At 35.8% G+C, this 6280-nt stretch overlaps 1 pseudogene; it reads right to left on the bottom strand.

Annotated features, from left to right (window-relative positions):
• Window positions 1–3959: 3959 nt before the first annotated feature.
• On the bottom strand, window positions 3960–5213 carry LOC121825823 (60S ribosomal export protein NMD3-like; annotated as a pseudogene).
• Window positions 5214–6280: the final 1067 nt, after the last annotated feature.

A 6280-nucleotide genomic window follows, 5' to 3' on the forward strand; every position in this document is an offset into this window, starting at 1 on the left:
TCTTACCAGCAGCGTATGAAGGTTCCAGTTTTTCCACATCCTCACCAGGGTTTGGTATGACCTCTTTAATTGTAGTCATCCTAGTTGGTGTGGAGTGTTATTTCACTGTGGTTTGGATTTCCATTCCATACTGATTAATTAGCAATGAAATAGTGAATGTTTTTCATGTGTTTATGGCTCATTTGTGTATTTTCTATTGAGGAATGTTGTTGTAGAATATTATTTTAAGATATGTGACATTTGTTTGTGCTGTGGAACATTTATTTTAATGATGCAACGATGTGTTACATTCTTTTATGTTGCATTTGTTTAACTCTGTGAAGTTGTATTACTTTGCCTGTCTAAAACACCTGGTGGTCTAATAAAGAGCTGAACAGCCAATAGCAAGTCAGGAGAAAGGATAGGTGGGGCTGGCAGGCAGAGAGAATAAATAGAAGGAGAAATCTGAGAGAAAAGAAGAAAGAGCAAGAGAACAAGGAGAGGAGGATGCTAGGGGCCATCTACCCAGCCAGCCATAGAATAAGAGTGAAAGTAAGATATGCAAAAGTAAGAAAAGGAAAAATCCCAGAGGCAAAAGGTAGATGGGGTAATTTAAGTTAAGGAAAGCTGGCTAGAAATAAGTCAAGCTAAGGCCAGGCATTCATAAGTAATAATAAGCCTTTGTGTGTGAATTTATTTGGGAGTTGGGAGGCAGGCCCCACAAAGAACAAAGAGCCAAAAGAGTAAATAACAAAACAACTATAGAATTTCTTTTCAAGCCTTTTGCCCAATTTTAAAATCAGGTTATTTGTCTTTCTATTGCCACTTTAAGTTGTATATATACAAGGAACATTAAATGGACTCAATATGTATACTATATTGTAGATGTAACCAATCGTCTTATTAAAATAAGAAACACAGAGCCAATGTAAAAGAGAAAGCCGAGAGGTCAGAGCTCAGAGATAAAATCTTACCTCCTGCAGTGCTCCTAGCTTCCCCCAGAGAGCTTCTTCCTGTTTGTCTGTCTTTAAATAGTCTTTCTGTTCTGCCTTCTCATTGGTTGTAAACCCAACCACATGACTGCCTCATCACTGCCTGTAAGTACCGCCCTCCAGGTCTTAAAGGCGTATGTCTCCAATACTGGCTGTATCCCTGAACACACAGAAATCTACCTAGCTCTTCTAACCACCACGCTCTTGCTATGGCTCTAATAGCTCTGACCCCAGGGCAACTTTATTTATTAACATACAATTAAAATCACATTTCAGTACAAATAAAATATCACCATTATATATATATATATATATATATATATATATATATATATATATATAGCAAATAGTTAAAGAAAAGGAGTCATATATTTGAGAGGGAAGGAATGGAGGGAACACAAGATTAGTTTCAGGGGAGAGGGGAAGTGGTAAAAATGATGCAACACAGTAATCATGTATGAAACTCTAAAAAAATTAAAATTTAATTAATAAAGGCTTAATACATCATAGATAATAGACTTTTTTATTCAAAAATGTAGTTTTTAATTTTTTCTACCATTTTGTGGGTTCCTTTCACTTTATTAATAGTGACCTTTGTTTAAGGAATGAAAATTAAAATTTTAATTTGTAACAATCTCATTTGTATTAATATCAATCCATAGTTTATTTTTAAAAAATGCCTCTATAAAGCTCCATTTTCTTCCTTTTTTATTCTACTATTTGTCATACAAAATATACTTTAATTAATGGTATTCTTACCAACGTGTATTTCTTACTTACTGGTTTATACAGATGTATTTTAAATAAATGGGAGAAAAGAAAGCCAAAAACAAAAATAAATCTATTCAAATTACTGTTCAGTGTTTTTTTTTTTTTCATTTTAGTTTGAAGGATTCCCTCAGCATTTCTTTAAAAATTGTTATAAAACATTTTTTTTTCTGGGGCTGGAGAGATGTCTCAGAGTTTAAGAGCTCTGGCTGCTCTTCCAGAGGTCCTGAGTTCAATTCCCAGTAACCACATGGTGGCTCTCAACCATCTAGAATGAGATCTGGCGCCCTCTTCTGGCCTGCAGGCTTACATGCAGGCAGAGCACTGTATACGTAAAAAAAAAAATCAAAGAATCCATTTAAAAAACATTTAATGTGTTTTGCCTGGATTATATGCAGTGCTCACACTGGCCAGAAGAGGGTGCTGGGTCCTCTAGAACTGGAGTCACACATGGTTGTTGGTCACTGTGTGGATACTGTGAACCAAAGCAGGTCATCTGCAAGAGAAGCATGTGCTCTTAACCACTGAGCTGTCTCTCCAGTTCACCTTAGCATTTCTTATAGGGCAGATTTGCCAGTCAAGAATTATCTCACTTTTTGTTAACCTAAAAATGTGTTCATTTCTTCATTTTTGAAGGACACTTTTTGTTGGATATATAATTGTTTATTTCAGCTTTGTTCTATCAGTGATTTGATCTGGCATTCTAATGCCTTCTGCCCTGTATGATTTCTGTTAATGAATGAAGTATCACTATTCTCTTTTGGCTTTCAAAAGTCTATCTTTGGCATTGGCTACTAATAATTTCATTATGACATGTGGCTTCATCTGAATTCATTCTACTTTTAATTGGGTTTCTTCAATGTGCAGATTAAGATTTTCTATCACACTTGGGAATTTTGAGACGCTATTTTTCATGCATTGTTTTGCCCTTTTCTTTCCTCTTTTTGGACTTGCATTGTGCTTATCCTTTCATGCCTAATAAACTTTAACATAGCCCACTCCCCTGAGGCACTGTTAGATTTTCTTCATTCTTTTGTTTCTTTGACCTTCACATGTTATAATCTCAATTGGTCCAGATTCAAGTTCACTGACTCGTCTGTCTTCTGTTTGCTCAAGTCTACATGGAAGTCTTCTGTTCATGTTTTACATTTTTCAATTTTGTAATTTCTACTTGGTCTATCTTTCATATTTTCTCTCTCTTCACAGATATAATTCATGTCCATTTGTTTCTTTTTTGGAAGACATTAACACTTGCCTACACCTTTAATACCAGCACTTGGGAAGCAGAGGTAGGTAGCTCTCTGTGAGTTCAAAGCCAGCCTGATCTATAGAATGAGTTCCAGGATAGCCAGGACTGCACAGAGAAACCCTGTCTTAACCCCCCCACCAACATAAACAAACAAACAAACAAACAAACAAACAAACAAAGAGTTGACATTATTCACAAATATCCAGTGATAACCTGAAACATAATTTCCCTACCCCAAGGACATAAAATTGATCTAAAGTAGATCAATGTGCGTAACAAGTTTATTTTAAAAATCATTCTTCATGCATACTTCTCATATGCTCATAAAGCAATCAATGTGAAACAAATGTAAAAGCTTTGTTTTTTTTATGCTTGATTTCAGTTAGTGCTCTAGAAATCACAACTTTTAAGCATTTTCCAGCACCATAGCAAATCAAAATACTATAGTACTTTATATATTGATAATCAAAGTAAAAAACTAAATACATAAAATCGCCTAAGTATTAGTAATGCATTGTCTAACTTTTTGCTATTTATAATTTCAAACTTATGAAATGTTTTCAGTGATTTGAATAAACAAATAGTAATATCTGAGTAATCAAAATAGTCATATTCAGGTTTAAAACTAAAGTTTCTCTTCTCAAAATATGGAGGAACACATGGAATGTGGTAACGGTTATTTTATTCCAACTTCCTAAGCCACAACTAAACAAGAGTCTAGCATGATTTCATTATGTCATCATTGATATACTGGTGGCATCTTAGGAAATCTGAAGGTTCTTAAGCAGTTTAATCTGGCCTAAGGCACTTCTTCATGTTCTGTGTCGCTTTCCTCAGGGACAGCGGAATCTCTATTAAGTACTGACAATTTTTTTCCTAATTGCCTCATCTTCAATATTCTCAAGAAAACCTTGGTGCATCTTTTTTCATCTGTATCTATGTTTTCTTTATGTATTGCAAACTCTTAGTTTTTACTTTATACTATGTTGATATAGTATAGCTCTACCTCTTTTTTTTATTAATACTACATCTGAAAGTGTGAATTCATTTTACTGACAGGCTCATCATCAAAATTACAGTTCATCAAATCAAACCCCAGCAACAGGTCTCCTCCAGGGTGTAGAAGGCTTCAAAAATGTATATTCATTTCAGATGCTTATTGTACCCAGACTTCCTCCATGTTACACTTCCAAAGCATATCATCTCCAAACATGCACTACATTTTAGATCTTGGACTGTGCTGCACTCCATCACAATAAACTCTTCCAGCTGTTTGGGATAGCATGGACTATCAAAAAGATGACTCCAGAAAGTACTCATATAAATATCTGCAACTTCTTGGCATCTATGAAATAGATGGTAACTTGGATGCTCATACACATCTAGTTCTCATTTCTCAGGCTTGGTACCAGAGTTTTGTTTGTCTGGGATTTTTTTGTTGTTGTTGTCATTGTTGTTGGGTTTTTTTTTTGTGTGTGTGTGTACCAGTTTGAATACAGACAGACAGACATTACCCTTGTACTTTAGAACAGTTTCCAGAGGAGGAAAAAGTGTTTTTGGAATTGTATGTGTTACTATGGATATCTTCAGAGATCAGTCTTTGTGATGTTTTGTATGTGGAGAGAACTGTACACTGGAGAGATTCTATCTTTAGAACACATTGTTTTAAGGAATAATAACAATCCAGTCCATCATGAATTTCTTTGATATGAAGTGTGTTTTAATGCATTCCAAATTCAGAATCATCTGTTCCAGATAGCACAAGGTCTTTATTTTTTGTACCATCCCTTGCCTGACCTCAAACAGAGCCTTCCAGAAACCCTTAGTTTTTGCTCTATGGCAATCTCTAGCACATTTGGAACTAAACAACATAATCCAGCACAAATACTGAAGGACAGCACCATTCATCGCCTCTTTCTGAATAGCCAATTTAACTTCAAGTCTCTTATGATGAGTTCAACCCAAACAAATACTGCACCACAAGCTCTACTTTTCTGAGGGAAACTTTATTTTTTTCATATACAAAGCAAGAAGTTCCATGAATTCTAATGTACACTGTGCCCAAGTTCCTGGTAACTGAAAATATCTTTGACATTGTTTACATAAAGGAATTGAGAATTGTTTCAGAATGCCTTAGCTAATGTCTACTTGATTCACAAACAGATCACACAAATATTGACAGGACTTGGAATAATTTGGCTACCACACTCACAGAATAAAATCATGTCCTGAGCTGCAATCAATGAATTCTGTTGTTGTGAGGTATTTGTACACTGGGTGAAAATATATTGCTGTGATTGGTTTAATAAAAAGCTGAATGGTCAATAGCTAGGCAGGAGGTATAGGTGAGACTTCCAGGGAAAAAAAGGAAAAGGAGGAAGAATCTAGGTGTAAGTGAAGCCAGGAGACACGGAGAGAAAAAAGGAGGTGCAAGATGGAAGAGAAATAACGCCACGTGATAGAACGCAGATTAACAGACATGGGTTCATTTAAGTTATAGGAGCTAGTTGGGAACAAGCCTAAACTGTAGGCTGAGCTTTCATAATTAATAAGTCTCTGTGTCATTATTTGCAGGCTGGCAGTCCTACTACATTCTGTCATACACTTCATTTTTCTGTATACATAGTACCTCCCATACAGGTCTAAATTGTTTGTAATTCAGCACAAAATCAGCTCCTTCTTCCCTTTCAATTGCCACAGATGTCCAGTTATTAGTTTCCTTAATGTATTTCCAATGGCACATTTAGGGTTCTTGTCTAACTCCGATGGTCTGGGCTTCTTTGAAGATAGCATCACTTCACTACATTTTTTTCCCTTTTTGGCCTCTGTATTATTAGTCATGGTTTCTGTGTGGGCTATTTTTATGTATCAATTTTTTGCTCAAAAGTGAATGTTTTAAACAATATAATTTACAACTTTGGAAGTAATATATTGTGATAACCTCCAAAAGGCTTGGTGGGTTTTGCTATCTATTATTTACTTACTGACTTTTCCAACCTAAATCTTTGTGTCTTTCTTCTTTGTAGTGTATGGCCAATGAAATATCTGCTCCTTCAACTTATTGGCCAGGTAGGGGGTTTTGTTGTTGTTTTTCGAGAAAGGGTTTCTCTGTAGCTCTGGAGCCTGTCCTGGAACTCGCTCTGTAGACCAGGCTGGCCTGGAATTCACAGAGATCACAGAAGCCTGCCTCTGCTTCCTGAGTGCTGGGATTAAAGGCATGTGCCACCACTGCCTGGCAGCGAGGTAGTTTTTGGAGAACAATTTCCTTAAATACCTAAAACCAATAGCTCTC

Source organism: Peromyscus maniculatus, chromosome X, assembly GCF_049852395.1.
Source record: "Peromyscus maniculatus bairdii isolate BWxNUB_F1_BW_parent chromosome X, HU_Pman_BW_mat_3.1, whole genome shotgun sequence".
In the NCBI taxonomy this organism is placed as follows: Eukaryota; Metazoa; Chordata; class Mammalia; order Rodentia; family Cricetidae; genus Peromyscus; species Peromyscus maniculatus.